The 24,559-nt window shown below is 43.7% G+C and overlaps 40 non-coding genes across 40 annotated transcripts; all 40 read right to left on the minus strand.

The window, feature by feature from the left end:
• Positions 1 to 482: 482 nt before the first annotated feature.
• trnae-uuc (transfer RNA glutamic acid (anticodon UUC)) lies at positions 483 to 554 on the minus strand. Its single transcript has one exon. It is a non-coding gene; the product is annotated as a tRNA-Glu (tRNA).
• A 399-nt stretch (positions 555 to 953) lies between these two features.
• Positions 954 to 1,025, minus strand: trnae-uuc (transfer RNA glutamic acid (anticodon UUC)). Its single transcript has one exon. It is a non-coding gene; the product is annotated as a tRNA-Glu (tRNA).
• Positions 1,026 to 3,183: 2,158 nt separating this feature from the next.
• trnae-uuc (transfer RNA glutamic acid (anticodon UUC)) lies at positions 3,184 to 3,255 on the minus strand. Its single transcript has one exon. It is a non-coding gene; the product is annotated as a tRNA-Glu (tRNA).
• Positions 3,256 to 4,140: 885 nt separating this feature from the next.
• Positions 4,141 to 4,212, minus strand: trnae-cuc (transfer RNA glutamic acid (anticodon CUC)). Its single transcript has one exon. It is a non-coding gene; the product is annotated as a tRNA-Glu (tRNA).
• An 856-nt stretch (positions 4,213 to 5,068) lies between these two features.
• trnae-cuc (transfer RNA glutamic acid (anticodon CUC)) lies at positions 5,069 to 5,140 on the minus strand. Its single transcript has one exon. It is a non-coding gene; the product is annotated as a tRNA-Glu (tRNA).
• Positions 5,141 to 5,564: 424 nt separating this feature from the next.
• On the minus strand, positions 5,565 to 5,636 carry trnae-uuc (transfer RNA glutamic acid (anticodon UUC)). Its single transcript has one exon. It is a non-coding gene; the product is annotated as a tRNA-Glu (tRNA).
• A 415-nt stretch (positions 5,637 to 6,051) lies between these two features.
• trnae-uuc (transfer RNA glutamic acid (anticodon UUC)) lies at positions 6,052 to 6,124 on the minus strand. The gene has a single exon. It is a non-coding gene; the product is annotated as a tRNA-Glu (tRNA).
• Positions 6,125 to 6,528: 404 nt separating this feature from the next.
• Positions 6,529 to 6,600, minus strand: trnae-cuc (transfer RNA glutamic acid (anticodon CUC)). The gene has a single exon. It is a non-coding gene; the product is annotated as a tRNA-Glu (tRNA).
• Positions 6,601 to 7,000: 400 nt separating this feature from the next.
• Positions 7,001 to 7,072, minus strand: trnae-cuc (transfer RNA glutamic acid (anticodon CUC)). The gene has a single exon. It is a non-coding gene; the product is annotated as a tRNA-Glu (tRNA).
• Positions 7,073 to 7,955: 883 nt separating this feature from the next.
• Positions 7,956 to 8,027, minus strand: trnae-cuc (transfer RNA glutamic acid (anticodon CUC)). Its single transcript has one exon. It is a non-coding gene; the product is annotated as a tRNA-Glu (tRNA).
• Positions 8,028 to 8,428: 401 nt separating this feature from the next.
• Positions 8,429 to 8,501, minus strand: trnae-cuc (transfer RNA glutamic acid (anticodon CUC)). The gene has a single exon. It is a non-coding gene; the product is annotated as a tRNA-Glu (tRNA).
• An 860-nt stretch (positions 8,502 to 9,361) lies between these two features.
• Positions 9,362 to 9,433, minus strand: trnae-cuc (transfer RNA glutamic acid (anticodon CUC)). The gene has a single exon. It is a non-coding gene; the product is annotated as a tRNA-Glu (tRNA).
• Positions 9,434 to 9,832: 399 nt separating this feature from the next.
• trnae-cuc (transfer RNA glutamic acid (anticodon CUC)) lies at positions 9,833 to 9,904 on the minus strand. Its single transcript has one exon. It is a non-coding gene; the product is annotated as a tRNA-Glu (tRNA).
• Positions 9,905 to 10,302: 398 nt separating this feature from the next.
• On the minus strand, positions 10,303 to 10,374 carry trnae-uuc (transfer RNA glutamic acid (anticodon UUC)). The gene has a single exon. It is a non-coding gene; the product is annotated as a tRNA-Glu (tRNA).
• Positions 10,375 to 10,772: 398 nt separating this feature from the next.
• Positions 10,773 to 10,844, minus strand: trnae-uuc (transfer RNA glutamic acid (anticodon UUC)). Its single transcript has one exon. It is a non-coding gene; the product is annotated as a tRNA-Glu (tRNA).
• A 407-nt stretch (positions 10,845 to 11,251) lies between these two features.
• Positions 11,252 to 11,323, minus strand: trnae-cuc (transfer RNA glutamic acid (anticodon CUC)). Its single transcript has one exon. It is a non-coding gene; the product is annotated as a tRNA-Glu (tRNA).
• Positions 11,324 to 11,723: 400 nt separating this feature from the next.
• On the minus strand, positions 11,724 to 11,795 carry trnae-cuc (transfer RNA glutamic acid (anticodon CUC)). The gene has a single exon. It is a non-coding gene; the product is annotated as a tRNA-Glu (tRNA).
• A 398-nt stretch (positions 11,796 to 12,193) lies between these two features.
• On the minus strand, positions 12,194 to 12,265 carry trnae-cuc (transfer RNA glutamic acid (anticodon CUC)). The gene has a single exon. It is a non-coding gene; the product is annotated as a tRNA-Glu (tRNA).
• An 885-nt stretch (positions 12,266 to 13,150) lies between these two features.
• On the minus strand, positions 13,151 to 13,222 carry trnae-cuc (transfer RNA glutamic acid (anticodon CUC)). Its single transcript has one exon. It is a non-coding gene; the product is annotated as a tRNA-Glu (tRNA).
• Positions 13,223 to 13,613: 391 nt separating this feature from the next.
• trnae-cuc (transfer RNA glutamic acid (anticodon CUC)) lies at positions 13,614 to 13,685 on the minus strand. The gene has a single exon. It is a non-coding gene; the product is annotated as a tRNA-Glu (tRNA).
• A 398-nt stretch (positions 13,686 to 14,083) lies between these two features.
• On the minus strand, positions 14,084 to 14,155 carry trnae-cuc (transfer RNA glutamic acid (anticodon CUC)). The gene has a single exon. It is a non-coding gene; the product is annotated as a tRNA-Glu (tRNA).
• Positions 14,156 to 14,555: 400 nt separating this feature from the next.
• On the minus strand, positions 14,556 to 14,627 carry trnae-uuc (transfer RNA glutamic acid (anticodon UUC)). The gene has a single exon. It is a non-coding gene; the product is annotated as a tRNA-Glu (tRNA).
• A 411-nt stretch (positions 14,628 to 15,038) lies between these two features.
• On the minus strand, positions 15,039 to 15,110 carry trnae-cuc (transfer RNA glutamic acid (anticodon CUC)). Its single transcript has one exon. It is a non-coding gene; the product is annotated as a tRNA-Glu (tRNA).
• Positions 15,111 to 15,509: 399 nt separating this feature from the next.
• trnae-cuc (transfer RNA glutamic acid (anticodon CUC)) lies at positions 15,510 to 15,581 on the minus strand. Its single transcript has one exon. It is a non-coding gene; the product is annotated as a tRNA-Glu (tRNA).
• Positions 15,582 to 15,974: 393 nt separating this feature from the next.
• On the minus strand, positions 15,975 to 16,046 carry trnae-cuc (transfer RNA glutamic acid (anticodon CUC)). Its single transcript has one exon. It is a non-coding gene; the product is annotated as a tRNA-Glu (tRNA).
• A 399-nt stretch (positions 16,047 to 16,445) lies between these two features.
• trnae-uuc (transfer RNA glutamic acid (anticodon UUC)) lies at positions 16,446 to 16,517 on the minus strand. Its single transcript has one exon. It is a non-coding gene; the product is annotated as a tRNA-Glu (tRNA).
• Positions 16,518 to 16,924: 407 nt separating this feature from the next.
• Positions 16,925 to 16,996, minus strand: trnae-cuc (transfer RNA glutamic acid (anticodon CUC)). Its single transcript has one exon. It is a non-coding gene; the product is annotated as a tRNA-Glu (tRNA).
• Positions 16,997 to 17,395: 399 nt separating this feature from the next.
• On the minus strand, positions 17,396 to 17,467 carry trnae-cuc (transfer RNA glutamic acid (anticodon CUC)). Its single transcript has one exon. It is a non-coding gene; the product is annotated as a tRNA-Glu (tRNA).
• A 398-nt stretch (positions 17,468 to 17,865) lies between these two features.
• trnae-uuc (transfer RNA glutamic acid (anticodon UUC)) lies at positions 17,866 to 17,937 on the minus strand. Its single transcript has one exon. It is a non-coding gene; the product is annotated as a tRNA-Glu (tRNA).
• Positions 17,938 to 18,344: 407 nt separating this feature from the next.
• trnae-cuc (transfer RNA glutamic acid (anticodon CUC)) lies at positions 18,345 to 18,416 on the minus strand. The gene has a single exon. It is a non-coding gene; the product is annotated as a tRNA-Glu (tRNA).
• Positions 18,417 to 18,816: 400 nt separating this feature from the next.
• On the minus strand, positions 18,817 to 18,888 carry trnae-cuc (transfer RNA glutamic acid (anticodon CUC)). Its single transcript has one exon. It is a non-coding gene; the product is annotated as a tRNA-Glu (tRNA).
• A 399-nt stretch (positions 18,889 to 19,287) lies between these two features.
• On the minus strand, positions 19,288 to 19,359 carry trnae-cuc (transfer RNA glutamic acid (anticodon CUC)). The gene has a single exon. It is a non-coding gene; the product is annotated as a tRNA-Glu (tRNA).
• Positions 19,360 to 19,750: 391 nt separating this feature from the next.
• trnae-cuc (transfer RNA glutamic acid (anticodon CUC)) lies at positions 19,751 to 19,822 on the minus strand. Its single transcript has one exon. It is a non-coding gene; the product is annotated as a tRNA-Glu (tRNA).
• A 399-nt stretch (positions 19,823 to 20,221) lies between these two features.
• On the minus strand, positions 20,222 to 20,293 carry trnae-cuc (transfer RNA glutamic acid (anticodon CUC)). The gene has a single exon. It is a non-coding gene; the product is annotated as a tRNA-Glu (tRNA).
• An 885-nt stretch (positions 20,294 to 21,178) lies between these two features.
• Positions 21,179 to 21,250, minus strand: trnae-cuc (transfer RNA glutamic acid (anticodon CUC)). Its single transcript has one exon. It is a non-coding gene; the product is annotated as a tRNA-Glu (tRNA).
• An 864-nt stretch (positions 21,251 to 22,114) lies between these two features.
• On the minus strand, positions 22,115 to 22,186 carry trnae-uuc (transfer RNA glutamic acid (anticodon UUC)). The gene has a single exon. It is a non-coding gene; the product is annotated as a tRNA-Glu (tRNA).
• Positions 22,187 to 22,593: 407 nt separating this feature from the next.
• Positions 22,594 to 22,665, minus strand: trnae-cuc (transfer RNA glutamic acid (anticodon CUC)). Its single transcript has one exon. It is a non-coding gene; the product is annotated as a tRNA-Glu (tRNA).
• Positions 22,666 to 23,065: 400 nt separating this feature from the next.
• Positions 23,066 to 23,137, minus strand: trnae-cuc (transfer RNA glutamic acid (anticodon CUC)). Its single transcript has one exon. It is a non-coding gene; the product is annotated as a tRNA-Glu (tRNA).
• Positions 23,138 to 23,541: 404 nt separating this feature from the next.
• trnae-uuc (transfer RNA glutamic acid (anticodon UUC)) lies at positions 23,542 to 23,613 on the minus strand. Its single transcript has one exon. It is a non-coding gene; the product is annotated as a tRNA-Glu (tRNA).
• A 408-nt stretch (positions 23,614 to 24,021) lies between these two features.
• On the minus strand, positions 24,022 to 24,093 carry trnae-cuc (transfer RNA glutamic acid (anticodon CUC)). Its single transcript has one exon. It is a non-coding gene; the product is annotated as a tRNA-Glu (tRNA).
• Between the last annotated feature and the right edge of the window lie 466 nt (positions 24,094 to 24,559).

The raw sequence follows: 24,559 nt of genomic DNA on the forward strand, positions 1-24,559 counted from the left end.
TGACCGGGAATCGAACCCAGGCCGCGACAGTGAGAGCGCCGAATCCTAGCCACTAGACCACCAGGGACCGTTTTTTTAACCCAAAAACCTGCCTTGCAGGCAGTTTGCCAGATAATTGGTCAATCAGGTCACTGCCCATCATGGTTTTAGTTGCATGTTCATGTACTTGTACCGGCTCTGCATTGGAATTCACAGGCCAGGATGCGGACAAGCACATAAACAGCCTGGCTGGCGCACCATGGCTGTCACTTTCGTAGGATATATCATTTACATGGCTAAAAACAATTCAAACCCTATAATGAAAACATATTTGGTTAATGAGATATGGTACTCTATTAATGACTGATCTCTACACAAAGTGAATGAAAGCAATGTGCAGCGTGTGGAGATCACTTCTGGAGTAAAAGTAGTATAGGAATTTAATTAAGGAAGTAACAAATGTATTTTTTGCTACACAACAGGTGTGTATGTGAAGAAAGCTGTTCCCTGACCAGGAATCGAACCCGGGCCGCGGCGATGAAAGCGCCGAATCCTAGCCACTAGACCACCAGGGACTGGTTTTTCAGCCCAAAAACCTCCCTTGCAGGCAGTTTGCCAGATGATTGGTTAATCAGGTCACTGCCTGCATGTATACATACTGGACCGGCTGTGCATTGGAATTCACAGGCCAGGATGCGGACAAACACATGAACAGCCTGGCTGGCGCACCATGGCTGTCACTTTCTTAGGATATATCATTTACATGGCTAAAAACAATTCAAACCCTATAATGAAAACATATTTGGTTAATGAGATATGGTACTCTATTAATGACTGATCTCTACACAAAGTGAATGAAAGCAATGTGCAGCGTGTGGAGATCACTTCTGGAGTAAAAGTAGTCCAAGAATTTAATTAAGGAAGTAACAAATGTATTTTTTGCTACACAACAGGTGTGTATGTAAAGATAGCTGTTCCCTGACCGGGAATCGAACCCGGGCCGCGGCGGCGAAAGCGCCGAATCCTAGCCACTAGACCACAAGGGACTGTTTTTTAAGCCCAAAAACCTGTCTTGCAGGCAGTTTGTCCGATATTTGGTTAATCAGGTCACTGCCCATCATGGTTTTAGTTGCATGTTCATGTACTTGTACCGGCTCTGCATTGGAATTCACAGGCCAGGATGCGGACAAGCACATGAACAGCCTGGCTGGCGCACCATGGCTGTCACTTTCTTAGGATATATCATTTACATGGCTAAAAACAATTCAAACCCTATAATGAAAACATATTTGGTTAATGAGATATGGTACTCTATTAATGACTGATCTCTACACAAAGTGAATGAAAGCAATGTGCAGCGTGTGGAGATCACTTCTGGAGTAAAAGTAGTATAAGAATTTAATTAAGGAAGTAACAAATGTATTTTTTGCTACACAACAGGTGTGTATGTAAAGAAAGCTGTTCCCTTACCGGGAATCGAACCCAGGCCGCAGCGGTGAAAGCGCCGAATCCTAGCCACTAGACCACCAGGGACTGTTATTTTAGCCCAAAAACCTCCCTTGCAGGCAGTTTACCAGATAATTGGTCAATCAGGTCACTGCCCATCATGGTTTTAGTTGCATGTTCATGTACTTGTACCGGCTCTGCATTGGAATTCACAGGTCAGGATGCGGACAAGCACATGAACAGCCTGGCTGGCGCACCATGGCTGTCACTTTCTTAGGATATATCATTTACATGGCTAAAAACAATTCAAACCCTATAATGAAAACATATTTGGTTAATGAGATATGGTACTCTATTAATGACTGATCTCTACACAAAGTGAATGAAAGCAATGTGCAGCGTGTGGAGATCACTTCTGGAGTAAAAGTAGTATAAGAATTTAATTAAGGAAGTAACAAATGTATTTTTTGCTACACAAAAGGTGTGTATGTAAAGAAAGCTGTTCCCTGACCGGGAATCGAACCCGGGCAGCAGTGGTGAAAGCGCCGAATCCTAGCCACTAGACCACCAGGGACTGTTTTTTTAGCCCAAAAACCTGTCCTGCAGGCAGTTTGTCCGATATTTGGTTAATCAGGTCACTGCTTGCATGTTTACGTACTGGACCGGCTGTCCATTGCAATTCACAGGCAAGGATGCGGACAAGCACATGAACATCCTGGCTGGCGCACCAGGGCTGTCACTTTCTTAGGATATATCATTTACATGGCTAAAAACAACTCAAACTCTATGATGAGAACATATTTGGTTAATGAGATATGGTACTCTATTAATGACTGATCTCTACACAAAGTGAGTGAAAGCGCCGAATCCTAGCCACTAGACCACCAGGGACTGTTTTTTAACCCAAAAACCTGCCTTGTAGGCAGTTTGCCAGATAATTGGTTAATCAGGTCACTGCCTGCATGTTTACGTACTGGACCGACTGTCCATTGGAATTTACAGGCCAGGATGCGGACAAGCACATGAACAGCCTGGCTGGCGCACCATGGCTGTCACTTTCTTAGGATATATCATTTACATGGCTAAAAACAACTCAAACTCTATAATGAAAACATATTTGGTTAATGAGATATGGTACTCTATTAATGACTGATCTCTACACAAAGTGAATGAAAGCAATGTGCAGCGTGTGGAGATCACTTCTGAAGTAAAAGTATAGTAAGGATTTATGAAAGGAAGTAGCAAATGTATTTACTGTTACACAACAGTTGTGTATGTGAAGAAATTTGTTCTCTGACCGGGAATCGAACCCGGGCCACGGCGGTGAGAGGGCCGAATCCTAGCCACTAGACCACCAGGGACTGTCTTTTAGCTGATAACCTGCCTTGCAGGCAGTTTGTCCAATATTTGGTTAATCAGGTTACTGCCTGCATGTTTACGTACTGGACCAGCTGTCCATTGGAATTCACAGACCAGGATGCGGACAAGCACATGAACATCCTGGCTGGCGCACCAGGGCTGTCACTTTCTTAGGATATATCATTTACATGGCTAAAAACAACTCAAACTCTATGATGAGAACATATTTGGTTAATGAGATATGGTACTCTATTAATGACTGATCTCTACACAAAGTGAATGAAAGCAATGTGCAGCGTGTGGAGATCACTTCTGGAGTAAAAGTAGTATAAGAATTTAATTAAGGAAGTAACAAATGTAATTTTTGGTACACAACAGGTGTGTATGTAAAGAAAGCTGTTCCCTGACCGGGAATCGAACCCGGGCCGCGGCAGTGAAAGCTCCGAATCCTAGCCACTAGACCACCAGGGACTGGTTTTTCAGCCCAAAAACCTGCCTTGCAGGCAGTTGGCCAGATAATTGGTTAATCAGGTCACTGCCTGCATGTTTACGTACTGGACCGGCTGTCCATTGGAATTCACAGGCCAGGATGCGGACAAGCACATGAACATCCTGGCTGGCGCACCATGGCTGTCACTTTCTTAGGATATATAATTTACATGGCTAAAAACAACTCAAACTCTATGATGAGAACATATTTGGTTAATGAGATATGGTACTCTATTAATGACTGATCTCTACACAAAGTGAATGAAAGCAATGTGCAGCGTGTGGATATCACTTCTGAAGTAAAAGTATAATAAGGATTTATGAAAGGAAGTAACAAAAGTATTTTTTGCTACACAACAGTTGTGTATGTAAAGAATGTTGTTCCCTGAACGGGAATCGAACCCGGGCCCAAGGGTGAAAGCGCCGAATCCTAGCCACTAGACCACCAGGGACTGTTTTTTCAGCCCAAAAACCTGCCTTGCAGGCAGTTTGCCAGATAATTGGTCAATCAGGTCACTGCCCATCATGGTTTTAGTTGCATGTTCATGTACTTGTACCGGCTCTGCATTGGAATTCACAGGCCAAGATGCGGACAAGCACATGAACATCCTGGCTGGCGCACCAGGGCTGTCACTTTCTTAGGATATTACATTTACATGGCTAAAAACAACTCAAACTCTATGATGAGAACATATTTGGTGCATGAGGTATGGTATTCTATTAATGACTGAACTTTACACAAAGCGAATGAAAGCAATGCACAGCATGTGGCCATCATTTCTGAAGTAAAAGTAGTATAAGAATTTAATTAGGGAAGTAACAAATATATTTATTGTTACACAACAGTTGTGTATGTAAAGAAAGGTGTTCCCTGACGGGGAATCGAACCCAGGCCGCGGCGGTGAGAGCGCCGAATCCTAGCCACTAGACCACCAGGGACTGTTTTTTTAGCCCAAAAACCTGTCTTGCAGACAGTTTGTCCGATATTTGGTTAATCAGGTCACTGCTTGCATGTTTACGTACTGGACCGGCTGTGCAATGGAATTCACAGGCCAGGATGCGGACAAGCACTTGAACACCCTGGCTGGCGCACCAGGGCTGTCACTTTCGTAGGATATATCATTTACATGGCTAAAAACAACTCAAACTCTATGATGAGAACATATTTGGTTAATGAGATATGGTACTCTATTAATGACTGATCTCTACACAAAGTGAATGAAAGCAATGTGCAGCGTGTGGATATCACTTCTGAAGTAAAAGTACATGTAGGAAGGAAGTAACAAATGTATTTTTTGCTACACAACAGTTGTGTATGTTAAGAAAGTTGTTCCCTGACCGGGAATCGAACCCAGGCCGCGGCGGTGAGAGCGCCGAATCCTAGCCACTAGACCACCAGGTACTGTTTTTTTAGCCCAAAAACCTGCCTTGCAGGCAGTTGGCCAGATAATTAGTTAATCAGGTCACTGCCTGCATGTTTACGTACTGGACCGGCTGTCCATTGGAATTTACAGGCCAGGATGCGGACAAGCACATGAACATCCTGGCTGGCGCAACAGGGCTGTCACTTTCTTAGGATATATCATTTACATGGCTAAAAACAACTCAAACTCTATAATGAAAACATATTTGGTTAATGAGATATGGTACTCTATTAATGACTGATCTCTACACAAAGTGAATGAAAGCAATGTGCAGCGTGTGGAGATCACTTCTGGAGTAAAAGTAGTACATGTAGGAAGGAAGTAACAAATGTATTTTTGCTACACAACAGTTGTGTATGTAAAGAAAGTTGTTCCCTGACCGGGAATCGAACCCGGGCCGCGGCGGTGAGAGCGCCGAATCCTAGCCACTAGACCACCAGGGACTGTTTTTTAACCCAAAAACCTGCCTTGCAGGCAGTTTGTCCAGATATTGGTTAATCAGGTCACTGCCTGCATGTTTACGTACTGGACCGGCTGTCCATTGGAATTCACAGGCCAGGATGCGGACAAGCACATGAACACCCTGGCTGGCGCACCATGGCTGTCACTTTCTTAGGATATATCATTTACATGGCTAAAAACAACTCAAACTCTATGATGAGAACATATTTGGTTAATGAGATATGGTACTCTATTAATGACTGATCTCTACACAAAGTGAATGAAAGCAATGTGCAGCGTGTGGAGATCACTTCTGGAGTAAAAGTAGTATAAGAATTTAATTAGGAAGTAACAAATAAGGATTTATGAAAGGAAGTAACAAATGTATTTTTTGCTACACAACAGGTATTTAAGTAAAGAAAGCTATTCCCTGACCGGGAATCGAACCCGGGCCGCGGCGGTGAAAGCGCCGAATCCTAGCCACTAGACCACCAGGGACTGTTTTTTCAGCCCAAAAACCTGCCTTGCTGGCAGTATGCCAGATAATTGGTCAATCAGGTCTCTGCCCATAATGGTTTTAGTTGCATGTTCATGTACTTGTACCGGCTCTGCATTGGAATTCACAGGCCAGGATGCGGACAAGCACATGAACAGCCTGGCTGGCGCACCATGGCTGTCACTTTCTTAGGATATATCATTTACATGGCTAAAAACAATTCAAACCCTATAATGAAAACATATTTGGTTAATGAGATATGGTACTCTATTAATGACTGATCTCTACACAAAGTGAATGAAAGCAATGTGCAGCGTGTGGAGATCACTTCTGGAGTAAAAGTAGTATAAGAATTTAATTAAGGAAGTAACAAATGTATTTTTTGCTACACAACAGGTGTGTATGTAAAGAAAGCTGTTCCCTGACCGGGAATCAAACCCAGGGCCGCAGCGGTGAAAGCGCCGAATCCTAGCCACTAGACCACCAGGGACTGTTATTTTAGCCCAAAAACCTGTCTTGCAGACAGTTTGTCCGATATTTGGTTAATCAGGTCACTGCCCATCATGTTTTAGTTGCATGTTCATGTACTTGTTCCGGCTCTGCATTGGAATTCACAGGCCAGGATGCGGACAAGCACATGAACAGTCTGGCTGGCGCACCATGGCTGTCACTTTCTTAGGATATATCATTTACATGGCTAAAAACAATTCAAACCCTATAATGAAAACATATTTGGTTAATGAGATATGGTACTCTATTAATGACTGATCTCTACACAAAGTGAATGAAAGCAATGTGCAGCGTGTGGAGATCACTTCTGAAGTAAAGTAAAGTAGGAAGGAAGTAACAAATGTATTTTTTGCTACACAACAGTTGTGTATGTAAAGAAAGTTGTTCCCTGACCGGGAATCGAACCCGGGCCGCGGCGGTGAGAGCGCCGAATCCTAGCCACTAGACCACCAGGGACTGTTTTTATAAGCCCAAAAACCTGCCTTGCAGGCAGTTTGTCCAATATTTGGTTAATCAGGTTACCGCCTGCATGTTTACGTACTGGAGCGGCTGTCCATTGGAATTCACAGACCAGGATGCGGACAAGCACATGAACATCCTGGCTGGCGCACCAGGGCTGTCACTTTCTTAGGATATATCATTTACATGGCTAAAAACAACTCAAACTCTATGATGAGAACATATTTGGTTAATGAGATATGGTACTCTATTAATGACTGATCTCTACACAAAGTGAATGAAAGCAATGTGTAGCGTGTGGAGATCACTTCTGGAGTAAAAGTAGTATAAGAATTTAATTAAGGAAGTAACAAATGTATTTTTTGCTACACAACAGGTGTGTATGTGAAGAAAGCTGTTCCCTGACCGGGAATCGAACCCAGGCCGCGGCGGTGAGAGCGCCGAATCCTAGCCACTAGACCACCAGGGACTGTTTTTTTAAGCCCAAAAACCTGCCTTGCAGGCAGTTTGCCAGATGATTGGTTAATCAGGTCACTGCCTGCATGTTAGTGCATGTATACGTACTGGACCGGCTGTGCATTGGAATTCACAGGCCAGGATGCGGACAAGCACATGAACAGCCTGGCTGGCGCACCATGGCTGTCACTTTCTTAGGATATATCATTTACATGGCTAAAAACAATTCAAACCCTATAATGAAAACATATTTGGTTAATGAGATATGGTACTCTATTAATGACTGATCTCTACACAAAGTGAATGAAAGCAATGTGCAGCGTGTGGAGATCACTTCTGGAGTAAAAGTAGTATAAGAATTTAATTAAGGAAGTAACAAATGTATTTTTTGCTACACAACAGGTGTGTATGTAAAGAAAGCTGTTCCCTTACCGGGAATCAAACCCAGGCCGCAGCGGTGAAAGCGCCGAATCCTAGCCACTAGACCACCAGGGACTGTTATTTTAGCCCAAAAACCTGTCTTGCAGACAGTTTGTCCGATATTTGGTTAATCAGGTCACTGCCCATCATGGTTTTAGTTGCATGTTCATGTACTTGTACCGGCTCTGCATTGGAATTCACAGGTCAGGATGCGGACAAGCACATGAACAGCCTGGCTGGCGCACCATGGCTGTCACTTTCTTAGGATATATCATTTACATGGCTAAAAACAATTCAAACCCTATAATGAAAACATATTTGGTTAATGAGATATGGTACTCTATTAATGACTGATCTCTACACAAAGTGAATGAAAGCAATGTGCAGCGTGTGGAGATCACTTCTGAAGTAAAAGTAGGAAGGAAGTAACAAATGTATTTTTTGCTACACAACAGTTGTGTATGTAAAGAAAGTTGTTCCCTGACCGGGAATCGAACCCGGGCCGCGGCGGTGAGAGCGCCGAATCCTAGCCACTAGACCACCAGGGACTGTTTTTATAAGCCCAAAAACCTGCCTTGCAGGCAGTTTGTCCAATATTTGGTTAATCAGGTTACCGCCTGCATGTTTACGTACTGGAGCGGCTGTCCATTGGAATTCACAGACCAGGATGCGGACAAGCACATGAACATCCTGGCTGGCGCACCAGGGCTGTCACTTTCTTAGGATATATCATTTACATGGCTAAAAACAACTCAAACTCTATGATGAGAACATATTTGGTTAATGAGATATGGTACTCTATTAATGACTGATCTCTACACAAAGTGAATGAAAGCAATGTGCAGCGTGTGGAGATCACTTCTGGAGTAAAAGTAGTATAAGGAATTTAATGAAGGAAGTAACAAATGTATTTTTTGCTACACAACAGGTGTGTATGTAAGGAAAGCTGTTCCCTGACCGGGAATCGAACCCAGGGCCGCGGCGGTGAGAGCGCCGAATCCTAGCCACTAGACCACCAGGGACTGTTTTTTAAGCCCAAAAACCTGTCCTTGCAGGCAGTTTGTCCAGATGATTGGTTAATCAGGTCACTGCCTGCATGTATACGTACTGGACCGGCTGTGCATTGGAATTCACAGGCCAGGATGCGGACAAGCACATGAACAGCCTGGCTGGCGCACCATGGCTGTCACTTTCTTAGGATATATCATTTACATGGCTAAAAACAACTCAAACTCTATAATGAAAACATATTTGGTTAATGAGATATGGTACTCTATTAATGACTGATCTCTACACAAAGTGAATGAAAGCAATGTGCAGCGTGTGGAGATCACCTCTGAAGTAAAAGTAGGAAGGAAGTAACAAATGTATTTTTTGCTACACAACAGTTGTGTATGTAAAGAAAGTTGTTCCCTGTAGGGGAATCGAACCCGGGCCGCGGCGGTGAGAGCGCCGAATCCTAGCCACTACACCACAAGGGCACTGTTTTTTTAAGCCCAAAAACCTGCCTTGCAGGCAGTTTGCCAGATGATTGGTTAATCAGGTCACTGCCTGCATGTTTACGTACTGGACCGGCTGTGCATTGGAATTCACAGGCCAGGATGCGGACAAGCACTTGAACACCCTGGCTGGCGCACCAGGCCTGTCACTTTCTTAGGATATATCATTTACATGGCTAAAAACAACTCAAACTCTATGATGAGAACATATTTGGTTAATGAGATATGGTACTCTATTAATGACTGATCTCTACACAAAGTGAATGAAAGCAATGTGCAGCGTGTGGAGATCACTTCTGGAGTAAAAGTAGTATAAGAATTTAATTAAGGAAGTAACAAATGTATTTTTTGCTACACAACAGGTGTGTATGTAAAGAAAGCTGTTCCCTGACCGGGAATCGAACCCGGGCCGCGGCGGTGAGAGCGCCGAATCCTAGCCACTAGACCACCAGGGACTGTTTTTTAAGCCCAAAAACCTGTCTTGCAGGCAGTTTGCCAGATAATTGGTTAATCAGGTCACTGCCTGCATGTTTACGTACTGGACCGGCTGTCCATTGGAATTCACAGGCCAGGATGCGGACAAGCACATGAACAGCCTGGCTGGCGCACCATGGCTGTCACTTTCTTAGGATATATCATTTACATGGCTAAAAACAACTCAAACTCTATGATGAGAACATATTTGGTTAATGAGATATGGTACTCTATTAATGACTGATCTCTACACAAAGTGAATGAAAGCAATGTGCAGCGTGTGGAGATCACTTCTGGAGTAAAAGTAGTATAAGAATTTAATTAAGGAAGTAACAAATGTATTTTTCGGTACACAACAGGTGTGTATGTAAAGAAAGCTGTTCCCTGACCGGGAATCGAACCCGGGCCGCGGCGGTGAGAGCGCCGAATCCTAGCCACTAGACCACCAGGGACTGTTTTTTAACCCAAAAACCTGCCTTGCAGGCAGTTTGCCAGATAATTGGTTAATCAGGTCACTGCCTGCATGTTTACGTACTGGACCGGCTGTCCATTGGAATTTACAGGCCAGGATGCGGACAAGCACATGAACAGCCTGGCTGGCGCACCATGGCTGTCACTTTCTTAGGATATATCATTTACATGGCTAAAAACAACTCAAACTCTATAATGAAAACATATTTGGTTAATGAGATATGGTACTCTATTAATGACTGATCTCTACACAAAGTGAATGAAAGCAATGTGCAGCGTGTGGAGATCACTTCTGAAGTAAAAGTATAGTAAGGATTTATGAAAGGAAGTAGCAAATGTATTTATTGTTACACAACAGTTGTGTATGTGAAGAAATTTGTTCTCTGACCGGGAATCGAACCCGGGCCGCGGCGGTGAAAGCGCCGAATCCTAGCCACTAGACCACCAGGGACTGTTTTTAGCTAAAAACCTGTCCTTGCAGGCAGTTTGTCCAGATATTTGGTTAATCAGGTTACCGCCTGCATGTTTACGTACTGGACCGGCTGTCCATTGGAATTCACAGACCAGGATGCGGACAAGCACATGAACATCCTGGCTGGCGCACCAGGGCTGTCACTTTCTTAGGATATATCATTTACATGGCTAAAAACAACTCAAACTCTATGATGAGAACATATTTGGTTAATGAGATATGGTACTCTATTAATGACTGATCTCTACACAAAGTGAATGAAAGCAATGTGCAGCGTGTGGAGATCACTTCTGGAGTAAAAGTAGTATAAGAATTTAATTAGGGAAGTAACAAATGTAATTTTTGGTACACAACAGGTGTGTATGTAAAGAAAGCTGTTCCCTGACCGGGAATCGAACCCGGGCCGCAGCAGTGAAAGCGCCGAATCCTAGCCACTAGACCACCAGGGACTGGTTTTTCAGCCCAAAAACCTCCCTTGCAGGCAGTTTGCCAGATAATTGGTCAATCAGTAAACTGCCCATCATGGTTTTAGTTGCATGTTCATGTACTTGTACCGGCTCTGCATTGGAATTCACAGGTCAGGATGCGGACAAGCACATGAACAGCCTGGCTGGCGCACCATGGCTGTCACTTTCTTAGGATATATCATTTACATGGCTAAAAACAATTCAAACCCTATAATGAAAACATATTTGGTTAATGAGATATGGTACTCTATTAATGACTGATCTCTACACAAAGTGAATGAAAGCAATGTGCAGCGTGTGGAGATCACTTCTGAAGTAAAAGTACATGTAGGAAGGAAGTAACAAATGTATTTATTGTTACACAACAGTTGTGTATGTAAAGAAAGTTGTTCCCTGACCGGGAATCGAACCCGGGCCGCGGCGGTGAGAGCGCCGAATCCTAGCCACTAGACCACCAGGGACTGTTTTTTTAAGCCCAAAAACCTGCCTTGCAGGCAGTTTGCCAGATGATTGGTTAATCAGGTCACTGCCTGCATGTTTACGTACTGGACCGGCTGTCCATTGGAATTTACAGGCCAGGATGCGGACAAGCACATGAACAGCCTGGCTGGCGCACCATGGCTGTCACTTTCTTAGGATATATCATTTACATGGCTAAAAACAACTCAAACTCTATGATGAGAACATATTTGGTTAATGAGATATGGTACTCTATTAATGACTGATCTCTACACAAAGTGAATGAAAGCAATGTGCAGCGTGTGGAGATCACTTCTGAAGTAAAAGTATAGTAAGGATTTATGAAAGGAAGTAACAAATGTATTTATTGTTACACAACAGTTGTGTATGTGAAGAAATTTGTTCCCTGACCGGGAATCGAACCCGGGCCGCGGCGGTGAGAGCGCCGAATCCTAGCCACTAGACCACCAGGGACTGTTTTTTAGCCCAAAAACCTGCCTTGCAGGCAGTTTGTCCGATATTTGGTTAATCAGGTCACTGCCTGCATGTTTACGTACTGGACCGGCTGTCCATTGGAATTTACAGGCCAGGATGCGGACAAGCACATGAACATCCTGGCTGGCGCACCATGGCTGTCACTTTCTTAGGATATATCATTTACATGGCTAAAAACAACTCAAACTCTATAATGAAAACATATTTGGTTAATGAGATATGTTACTCTATTAATGACTGATCTCTACACAAAGTGAATGAAAGCAATGTGCAGCGTGTGGAGATCACTTCTGAAGTAAAAGTATAATAAGGATTTATGAAAGGAAGTAACAAATGTATTTTTTGCTACACAACAGTTGTGTATGTAAAGAAAGTTGTTCCCTGACCGGGAATCGAACCCGGGCCGCGGCGGTGAGAGCGCCGAATCCTAGCCACTAGACCACCAGGGACTGTTTTGTTAGCCCAAAAACCTGCCTTGCAGGCAGTTGGCCAGATAATTGGTTAATCAGGTCACTGCCTGCATGTTTACGTACTGGACCGGCTGTCCATTGGAATTTACAGGCCAGGATGCGGACAAGCACATGAACATCCTGGCTGGCGCACCATGGCTGTCACTTTCTTAGGATATATCATTTACATGGCTAAAAACAACTCAAACTCTATGATGAGAACATATTTGGTTAATGAGATATGGTACTCTATTAATGACTGATCTCTACACAAAGTGAATGAAAGCAATGTGCAGCGTGTGGAGATCACTTCTGAAGTAAAAGTAGTATAAGGATTTATGAAGGAAGTAACAAATGTATTTTTGCTACACAACAGTTGTGTATGTAAAGAAAGTTGTTCCCTGACCGGGAATCGAACCCGGGCCGCGGCGGTGAGAAGCGCCGAATCCTAGCCACTAGACCACCAGGGACTGTTTTTTTAAGCCCAAAAACCTGCCTTGCAGGCAGTTTGCCAGATAATTGGTCAATCAGGTCACTGCCATGCATGTTTTAGTTGCATGTTCATGTACTTGTACCGGCTCTGCATTGGAATTCACAGGCCAGGATGCGGACAAGCACATGAACATCCTGGCTGGCGCACCATGGCTGTCACTTTCTTAGGATATATCATTTACATGGCTAAAAACAACTCAAACTCTATGATGAGAACATATTTGGTTAATGAGATATGGTACTCTATTAATGACTGATCTCTACACAAAGTGAATGAAAGCAATGTGCAGCGTGTGGAGATCACTTCTGAAGTAAAAGTAGTATAAGAATTTAATTAAGGAAGTAACAAATGTATTTATTGTTACACAACAGTTGTGTATGTAAAGAAAGTTGTTCCCTGACCGGGAATCGAACCCGGGCCGCGGCGGTGAGAGCGCCGAATCCTAGCCACTAGACCACCAGGGACTGTTTTTTTAGCCCAAAAACCTGTCTTGCAGGCAGTTTGTCCGATATTTGGTTAATCAGGTCACTGCCTGCATGTTTACGTACTGGACCGGCTGTGCATTGGAATTCACAGGCCAGGATGCGGACAAGCACATGAACAGCCTGGCTGGCGCACCATGGCTGTCACTTTCTTAGGATATATCATTTACATGGCTAAAAACAACTCAAACTCTATAATGAAAACATATTTGGTTAATGAGATATGGTACTCTATTAATGACTGATCTCTACACAAAGTGAATGAAAGCAATGTGCAGCGTGTGGAGATCACTTCTGAAGTAAAAGTACATGTAGGAAGGAAGTAACAAATGTATTCTTTGCTACACAACAGTTGTGTATGTAAAGAAAGTTGTTCCCTGACCGGGAATCGAACCCGGGCCGCGGCGGTGAGAGCGCCGAATCCTAGCCACTAGACCACCAGGGACTGTTTTTTAGCCCAAAAACCTGCCTTGCAGGCAGTTGGCCAGATAATTGGTTAATCAGGTCACTGCCTGCATGTTTACGTACTGGACCGGCTGTCCATTGGAATTTACAGGCCAGGATGCGGACAAGCACATGAACATCCTGGCTGGCGCACCAGGGCTGTCACTTTCTTAGGATATATCATTTACATGGCTAAAAACAACTCAAACTCTATGATGAGAACATATTTGGTTAATGAGATATGGTACTCTATTAATGACTGATCTCTACACAAAGTGAATGAAAGCAATGTGCAGCGTGTGGAGATCACTTCTGAAGTAAAAGTATAATAAGGATTTATGAAAGGAAGTAACAAATGTATTTTTTGCTACACAACAGTTGTGTATGTAAAGAAAGTTGTTCCCTGACCGGGAATCGAACCCGGGCCGCGGCGGTGAGAGCGCCGAATCCTAGCCACTAGACCACCAGGGACTGGTTTTTAGCCGAAAAACCTGCCTTGCACGGCAGTTTGTCCAGATATTTGGTTAATCAGGTCACTGCCTGCATGTTTACGTACTGGACCGGCTGTCCATTGGAATTCACAGGCCAGGATGCGGACAAGCACATGAACATCCTGGCTGGCGCACCATGGCTGTCACTTTCTTAGGATATATCATTTACATGGCTAAAAACAACTCAAACTCTATGATGAGAACATATTTGGTTAATGAGATATGGTACTCTATTAATGACTGATCTCTACACAAAGTGAATGAAAGCAATGTGCAGCGTGTGGAGATCACTTCTGGAGTAAAAGTAGTATAAGAATTTAATTAGGGAAGTAACAAATGTATTTGTTGCTACACAACAGGTGTGTATGTAAAGAAAGCTGTTCCCTGACCGGGAATCGAACCCGGGCCGCGGCGGTGAAAGCGCCGAATCCTAGCCACTAGACCACCAGGGACTGTTTTTTAAGCCCAAAAACCTGTCTTGCAGGCAGTTTGCCAGATAATTGGTCAATCAGTAAACTGCCCATCATGGTTTTAGTTGCATGTTCATGTACTTGTACCGGCTCTGCATTGGAATTCACAGGTCAGGATGCGGACAAGCACATGAACAGCCTGGCTGGCGCACCATGGCTGTCACTTTCTTAGGATATATCATTTACATGGCTAAAAACAACTCAAACTCTATAATGAAAACATATTTGGTTAATGAGATATGGTACTCTATTAATGACTGATCTCTACACAAAGTGAATGAAAGCAATGTGCAGCGTGTGGAGATCACTTCTGAAGTAAAAGTAGTATAGATTATGAAGGAAGTAACAAATGTATTCTTTGCTACACAACAGTTGTGTATGTAAAGAAAGCTGTTCCCTGACCGGGAATCGAACCCGGGCCGCGGCGGTGAGAGCGCCGAATCCTAGCCACTAGACCACCAGGGACTGTTTTTTTAACCCAAAAACCTGCCTTGCAGGCAGTTTGCCAGATAATTGGTTAATCAGGTCACTGCCTGCATGTTTACGTACTGGACCGGCTGTCCATTGGAATTTACAGGCCAGGATGCGGACAAGCACATGAACAGCCTGGCTGGCGCACCATGGCTGTCACTTTCTTAGGATATATCATTTACATGGCTAAAAACAACTCAAACTCTATGATGAGAACATATTTGGTTAATGAGATATGGTACTCTATTAATGACTGATCTCTACACAAAGTGAATGAAAGCAATATGCAGCGTGTGGATATCACTTCTGAAGTAAAAGTATAATAAGGATTTATGAAAGGAAGTAACAAATGTATTTTTTGCTACACAACAGGTGTGTATGTAAAGAAAGCTGTTCCCTGACCGGGAATCGAACCCGGGCCGCGGCGGTGAGAGCGCCGAATCCTAGCCACTAGACCACCAGGGACTGGTTTTTCAGCCCAAAAACCTGTCCTGCAGGCAGTTTGTTCCGATATTTGGTTAATCAGGTCACTGCTTGCATGTTTACGTACTTGTACCGGCTCTGCATTGGAATTCACAGGTCAGGATGCGGACAAGCACATGAACAGCCTGGCTGGCGCACCATGGCTGTCACTTTCTTAGGATATATCATTTACATGGCTAAAAACAATTCAAACCCTATAATGAAAACATATTTGGTTAATGAGATATGGTACTCTATTAATGACTGATCTCTACACAAAGTGAATGAAAGCAATGTGCAGCGTGTGGAGATCACTTCTGAAGTAAAAGTACATGTAGGAAGGAAGTAACAAATGTATTCTTTGCTACACAACAGTTGTGTATGTAAAGAAAGTTGTTCCCTGACCGGGAATCGAACCCGGGCCGCGGCGGTGAGAGCGCCGAATCCTAGCCACTAGACCACCAGGGACTGTTTTTTTAACCCAAAAACCTGCCTTGCAGGCAGTTTGCCAGATAATTGGTTAATCAGGTCACTGCCTGCATGTTTACGTACTGGACCGGCTGTCCATTGGAATTTACAGGCCAGGATGCGGACAAGCACATGAACAGCCTGGCTGGCGCACCATGGCTGTCACTTTCTTAGGATATATCATTTACATGGCTAAAAACAACTCAAACTCTATGATGAGAACATATTTGGTTAATGAGATATGGTACTCTATTAATGACTGATCTCTACACAAAGTGAATGAAAGCAATGTGCAGCGTGTGGAGATCACTTCTGGAGTAAAAGTAGTATAAGAATTTAATTAGGGAAGTAACAAATGTATTTGTTGCTACACAACAGGTGTGTATGTAAAGAAAGCTGTTCCCTGACCGGGAATCGAACCCGGGCCGCGGCGGTGAAAGCGCCGAATCCTAGCCACTAGACCACCAGGGACTGTTTTTTAAGCCCAAAAACCTGTCTTGCAGGCAGTTTGCCAGATAATTGGTCAATCAGTAAACTGCCCATCATGGTTTTAGTTGCATGTTCATGTACTTGTACCGGCTCTGCATTGGAATTCACAGGTCAGGATGCGGACAAGCACATGAACAGCCTGGCTGGCGCACCATGGCTGTCACTTTCTTAGGATATATCATTTACATGGCTAAAAACAATTCAAACCCTATAATGAAAACATATTTGGTTAATGAGATATGGTACTCTATTAATGACTGATCTCTACACAAAGTGAATGAAAGCAATGTGCAGCGTGTGGAGATCACTTCTGAAGTAAAAGTACATGTAGGAAGGAAGTAACAAATGTATTCTTTGCTACACAACAGTTGTGTATGTAAAGAAAGTTGTTCCCTGACCGGGAATCGAACCCGGGCCGCGGCGGTGAGAGCGCCGAATCCTAGCCACTAGACCACCAGGGACTGTTTTTTTAACCCAAAAACCTGCCTTGCAGGCAGTTTGCCAGATAATTGGTTAATCAGGTCACTGCCTGCATGTTTACGTACTGGACCGGCTGTCCATTGGAATTTACAGGCCAGGATGCGGACAAGCACATGAACAGCCTGGCTGGCGCACCATGGCTGTCACTTTCTTAGGATATATCATTTACATGGCTAAAAACAACTCAAACTCTATAATGAAAACATATTTGGTTAATGAGATATGGTACTCTATTAATGACTGATCTCTACACAAAGTGAATGAAAGCAATGTGCAGCGTGTGGAGATCACTTCTGAAGTAAAAGTATAGTAAGGATTTATGAAAGGAAGTAGCAAATGTATTTATTGTTACACAACAGTTGTGTATGTAAAGAAAGCTGTTCCCTGACCGGGAATCGAATCCGGGCCGCGGCGGTGAGAGCGCCGAATCCTAGCCACTAGACCACCAGGGACTGGTTTTTAGCTGAAAAACCTGCCTTGCACGCAGTTTGTCCGATATTTGGTTAATCAGGTCACTGCCTGCATGTTTACGTACTGGACCGGCTGTGCATTGGAATTTACAGGCCAGGATGCGGACAAGCACATGAACAGTCTGGCTGGCGCACCATGGCTGTCACTTTCTTAGGATATATCATTTACATGGCTAAAAACAACTCAAACTCTATGATGAGAACATATTTGGTTAATGAGATATGGTACTCTATTAATGACTGATCTCTACACAAAGTGAATGAAAGCAATGTGCAGCGTGTGGAGATCACTTCTGGAGTAAAAGTAGTATAAGAATTTAATTAGGGAAGTAACAAATGTATTTGTTGCTACACAACAGGTGTGTATGTAAAGAAAGCTGTTCCCTGACCGGGAATCGAACCCGGGCCGCGGCGGTGAAAGCGCCGAATCCTAGCCACTAGACCACCAGGGACTGTTTTTTAAGCCCAAAAACCTGTCTTGCAGGCAGTTTGCCAGATAATTGGTCAATCAGTAAACTGCCCATCATGGTTTTAGTTGCATGTTCATGTACTTGTACCGGCTCTGCATTGGAATTCACAGGTCAGGATGCGGACAAGCACATGAACAGCCTGGCTGGCGCACCATGGCTGTCACTTTCTTAGGATATATCATTTACATGGCTAAAAACAACTTCAAACCTATAATGAAAACATATTTGGTTAATGAGATATGGTACTCTATTAATGACTGATCTCTACACAAAGTGAATGAAAGCAATGTGCAGCGTGTGGAGATCACTTCTGAAGTAAAAGTACATGTAGGAAGGAAGTAACAAATGTATTCTTTGCTACACAACAGTTGTGTATGTAAAGAAAGTTGTTCCCTGACCGGGAATCGAACCCGGGCCGCGGCGGTGAGAGCGCCGAATCCTAGCCACTAGACCACCAGGGACTGTTTTTTAAGCCCAAAAACCTGTCTTGCAGGCAGTTTGTCCAGATGATTGGTTAATCAGGTCACTGCCTGCATGTTTACGTACTGGACCGGCTGTGCATTGGAATTCACAGGCCAGGATGCGGACAAGCACATGAACACCCTGGCTGGCGCACCAGGGCTGTCACTTTCTTAGGATATATCATTTACATGGCTAAAAACAACTCAAACTCTATGATGAGAACATATTTGGTTAATGAGATATGGTACTCTATTAATGACTGATCTCTACACAAAGTGAATGAAAGCAATGTGCAGCGTGTGGAGATCACTTCTGAAGTAAAAGTATAGTAAGGATTTATGAAAGGAAGTAACAAATGTATTTATTGTTACACAACAGTTGTGTATGTAAAGAAAGCTGTTCCCTGACCGGGAATCGAACCTGGGCCACGGCGGTGAGAGCGCCGAATCCTAGCCACTAGACCACCAGGGACTGTTTTTTCGGCCCAAAAACCTGCCTTGCAGGCAGTTTGCCAGATAATTGGTTAATCAGGTCACTGCCTGCATGTTTACGTACTGGACCGGCTGTCCATTGGAATTTACAGGCCAGGATGCGGACAAGCACATGAACAGCCTGGCTGGCGCACCATGGCTGTCACTTTCTTAGGATATATCATTTACATGGCTAAAAACAACTCAAACTCTATGATGAGAACATATTTGGTTAATGAGATATGGTACTCTATTAATGACTGATCTCTACACAAAGTGAATGAAAGCAATGTGCAGCGTGTGGAGATCACTTCTGAAGTAAAAGTAGTATAAGAATTTAATTAAGGAAGTAGCAAATGTATTTATTGTTACACAACAGTTGTGTATGTAAAGAAAGCTGTTCCCTGACCGGGAATCGAATCCGGGCCGCGGCGGTGAGAGCGCCGAATCTTAGCCACTAGACCACCAGGGACTGGTTTTTAGCCCGAAAAACCTGCCTTGCAGGCAGTTTGTCCAGATATTGGTTAATCAGGTCACTGCCTGCATGTTTACGTACTGGACCGGCTGTGCATTGGAATTCACAGGCCAGGATGCGGACAAGCACATGAACAGCCTGGCTGGCGCACCATGGCTGTCACTTTCTTAGGATATATCATTTACATGGCTAAAAACAATTCAAACCCTATAATGAAAACATATTTGGTTAATGAGATATGGTACTCTATTAATGACTGATCTCTACACAAAGTGAATGAAAGCAATGTGCAGCGTGTGGAGATCACTTCTGAAGTAAAAGTACATGTAGGAAGGAAGTAACAAATGTATTCTTTGCTACACAACAGTTGTGTATGTAAAGAAAGTTGTTCCCTGACCGGGAATCGAACCCGGGCCGCGGCGGTGAGAGCGCGGAATCCTAGCCACTAGACCACCAGGGACTGTTTTTTTAACCCAAAAACCTGCCTTGCAGGCAGTTTGCCAGATAATTGGTTAATCAGGTCACTGCCTGCATGTTTACGTACTGGACCGGCTGTCCATTGGAATTTACAGGCCAGGATGCGGACAAGCACATGAACAGCCTGGCTGGCGCACCATGGCTGTCACTTTCTTAGGATATATCATTTACATGGCTAAAAACAACTCAAACTCTATGATGAGAACATATTTGGTTAATGAGATATGGTACTCTATTAATGACTGATCTCTACACAAAGTGAATGAAAGCAATGTGCAGCGTGTGGAGATCACTTCTGAAGTAAAAGTATAGTAAGGATTTATGAAAGGAAGTAGCAAATGTATTTATTGTTACACAACAGTTGTGTATGTGAAGAAATTTGTTCCCTGACCGGGAATCGAACCCGGGCCGCGGCGGTGAGAGCGCCGAATCCTAGCCACTAGACCACCAGGGACTGGTTTATAGCTGAAAAACCTGCCTTGCACGCAGTTTGTCCAATATTTGGTTAATCAGGTTACCGCCTGCATGTTTACGTACTGGACCGGCTGTCCATTGGAATTCACAGACCAGGATGCGGACAAGCACATGAACATCCTGGCTGGCGCACCAGGGCTGTCACTTTCTTAGGATATATCATTTACATGGCTAAAAACAACTCAAACTCTATGATGAGAACATATTTGGTTAATGAGATATGGTACTCTATTAATGACTGATCTCTACACAAAGTGAATGAAAGCAATGTGTAGCGTGTGGAGATCACTTCTGGAGTAAAAGTAGTATAAGAATTTAATTAAGGAAGTAACAAATGTATTTTTTGCTACACAACAGGTGTGTATGTAAAGAAAGCTGTTCCGTGACCGGGAATCGAACCCTGGCCGCGGCGGTGAAAGCGCCGAATCCTAGCCACTAGACCACCAGGGACTGTTTTTTCAGCCCAAAAACCTCCCTTGCAGGCAGTTTGCCAGATAATTGGTCAATCAGTAAACTGCCCATCATGGTTTTAGTTGCATGTTCATGTACTTGTACCGGCTCTGCATTGGAATTCACAGGCCAGGATGCGGACAAGCACATGAACATCCTGGCTGGCGCACCAGGCCTGTCACTTTCTTAGGATATATCATTTACATGGCTAAAAACAACTCAAACTCTATGATGAGAACATATTTGGTTAATGAGATATGGTACTCTATTAATGACTGATCTCTACACAAAGTGAATGAAAGCAATATGCAGCGTGTGGATATCACTTCTGAAGTAAAAGTATAATAAGGATTTATGAAAGGAAGTAACAAATGTATTTTTTGTTACACAACAGGTGTGTATGTAAAGAAAGCTGTTCCCTGACCGGGAATCGAACCCGGGCCGCGGCGGTGAGAGCGCCGAATCCTAGCCACTAGACCACCAGGGACTGGTTTTTCAGCCCAAAAACCTGTCCTGCAGGCAGTTTGTTCCGATATTTGGTTAATCAGGTCACTGCTTGCATGTTTACGTACTTGTACCGGCTCTGCATTGGAATTCACAGGTCAGGATGCGGACAAGCACATGAACAGCCTGGCTGGCGCACCATGGCTGTCACTTTCTTAGGATATATCATTTACATGGCTAAAAACAATTCAAACCCTATAATGAAAACATATTTGGTTAATGAGATATGGTACTCTATTAATGACTGATCTCTACACAAAGTGAATGAAAGCAATGTGCAGCGTGTGGAGATCACTTCTGAAGTAAAAGTACATGTAGGAAGGAAGTAACAAATGTATTCTTTGCTACACAACAGTTGTGTATGTAAAGAAAGTTGTTCCCTGACCGGGAATCGAACCCGGGCCGCGGCAGTGAGAGCGCCGAATCCTAGTCACTAGACCACCAGGGACTGTTTTTTTAACCCAAAAACCTGCCTTGCAGGCAGTTTGCCAGATAATTGGTTAATCAGGTCACTGCCTGCATGTTTACGTACTGGACCGGCTGTCCATTGGAATTTACAGGCCAGGATGCGGACAAGCACATGAACAGCCTGGCTGGCGCACCATGGCTGTCACTTTCTTAGGATATATCATTTACATGGCTAAAAACAACTCAAACTCTATGATGAGAACATATTTGGTTAATGAGATATGGTACTCTATTAATGACTGATCTCTACACAAAGTGAATGAAAGCAATGTGCAGCGTGTGGAGATCACTTCTGGAGTAAAAGTAGTATAAGAATTTAATTAGGGAAGTAACAAATGTATTTGTTGCTACACAACAGGTGTGTATGTAAAGAAAGCTGTTCCCTGACCGGGAATCGAACCCGGGCCGCGGCGGTGAAAGCGCCGAATCCTAGCCACTAGACCACCAGGGACTGTTTTTTAAGCCCAAAAACCTGTCTTGCAGGCAGTTTGCCAGATAATTGGTCAATCAGTAAACTGCCCATCATGGTTTTAGTTGCATGTTCATGTACTTGTACCGGCTCTGCATTGGAATTCACAGGTCAGGATGCGGACAAGCACATGAACAGCCTGGCTGGCGCACCATGGCTGTCACTTTCTTAGGATATATCATTTACATGGCTAAAAACACTTCAAACCCTATAATGAAAACATATTTGGTTAATGAGATATGGTACTCTATTAATGACTGATCTCTACACAAAGTGAATGAAAGCAATGTGCAGCGTGTGGAGATCACTTCTGAAGTAAAAGTACATGTAGGAAGGAAGTAACAAATGTATTCTTTGCTACACAACAGTTGTGTATGTAAAGAAAGTTGTTCCCTGACCGGGAATCGAACCCGGGCCGCGGCGGTGAGAGCGCCGAATCCTAGCCACTAGACCACCAGGGACTGTTTTTTTAACCCAAAAACCTGCCTTGCAGGCAGTTTGCCAGATAATTGGTTAATCAGGTCACTGCCTGCATGTTTACGTACTGGACCGGCTGTCCATTGGAATTTACAGGCCAGGATGCGGACAAGCACATGAACAGCCTGGCTGGCGCACCATGGCTGTCACTTTCTTAGGATATATCATTTACATGGCTAAAAACAACTCAAACTCTATAATGAAAACATATTTGGTTAATGAGATATGGTACTCTATTAATGACTGATCTCTACACAAAGTGAATGAAAGCAATGTGCAGCGTGTGGAGATCACTTCTGGAGTAAAAGTAGTATAAGAATTTATGAAGGGAAGTAACAAATGTATTCTTTGCTACACAACAGTTGTGTATGTAAAGAAAGCTTGTTCCCTGACCGGGAATCGAACCCGGGCCGCGGCGGTGAGAGCGCCGAATCCTAGCCACTAGACCACCAGGGACTGTTTTTTAAGCCCAAAAACCTGTCCTTGCAGGCAGTTTGTCCAGATATTTGGTTAATCAGGTCACTGCCCTGCATGTTTACGTACTGGACCGGCTGTGCAATTGGAATTCACAGGTCCAGGATGCGGACAAGCACATGAACCAGCCTGGCTGGCGCACCATGGCTGTCACTTTCTTAGGATATATCATTTACATGGCTAAAAACAACTCAAACTCTATGATGAGAACATATTTGGTTAATGAGATATGGTACTCTATTAATGACTGATCTCTACACAAAGTGAATGAAAGCAATGTGCAGCGTGTGGAGATCACTTCTGGAAGTAAAAGTAGTATAAGAATTAATTAGGAAGTAACAAATGTATTCTTTGCTACACAACAGTTGTGTATGTAAAGAAAGTTGTTCCCTGACCGGGAATCGAATCCAGGCCGCGGCGGTGAAAGCGCCGAATCCTAGCCACTAGACCACCAGGGACTGTTTTTTAAGCCCAAAAACCTGTCTTGCAGGCAGTTTGCCAGATAATTGGTCATCAGTAAACTGCCCATGCATGGTTTTAGTTGCATGTTCATGTACTTGTACCGGCTCTGCATTGGAATTCACAGGTCAGGATGCGGACAAGCACATGAACAGCCTGGCTAGCGCACCATGGCTGTCACTTTCTTAGGATATATCATTTACATGGCTAAAAACAATTCAAACCTCTATGATGAAAACATATTTGGTTAATGAGATATGGTACTCTATTAATGACTGATCTCTACACAAAGTGAATGAAAGCAATGTGCAGCGTGTGGAGATCACTTCTGAAGTAAAAGTACATGTAGGAAGGAAGTAACAAATGTATTCTTTGCTACACAACAGTTGTGTATGTAAAGAAAGTTGTTCCCTGACCGGGAATCGAACCCGGGCCGCGGCGGTGAGAGCGCCGAATCCTAGCCACTAGACCACCAGGGACTGTTTTTTTAACCCAAAAACCTGCCTTGCTAGGCAGTTTGCCAGATAATTGGTTAATCAGGTCACTGCCTGCATGTTTACGTACTGGACCGGCTGTCCATTGGAATTTTACAGGCCAGGATGCGGACAAGCACCATGAACAGCCTGGCTGGCGCACCATGGCTGTCACTTTCTTAGGATATATCATTTACATGGCTAAAAACAACTCAAACTCTATATGAAAACATATTTGGTTAATGAGATATGGTACTCTATTAATGACTGATCTCTACACAAAGTGAATGAAAGCAATGTGCAGCGTGTGGAGATCACTTCTGAAGTAAAAAGTACATGTAGGAAGGAAGTAACAAATGTATTCTTGTGCTACACAACAGTTGTGTATGTAAGAAAGTTGTTCCCTGACCGGGAATCGAACCCGGGCCGCGGCAGTGAGAGCGCCGAATCCTAGTCACTAGACCACCAGGGA

This window comes from Betta splendens, chromosome 13 (assembly GCF_900634795.4).
Source record: "Betta splendens chromosome 13, fBetSpl5.4, whole genome shotgun sequence".
In the NCBI taxonomy this organism is placed as follows: Eukaryota; Metazoa; Chordata; class Actinopteri; order Anabantiformes; family Osphronemidae; genus Betta; species Betta splendens.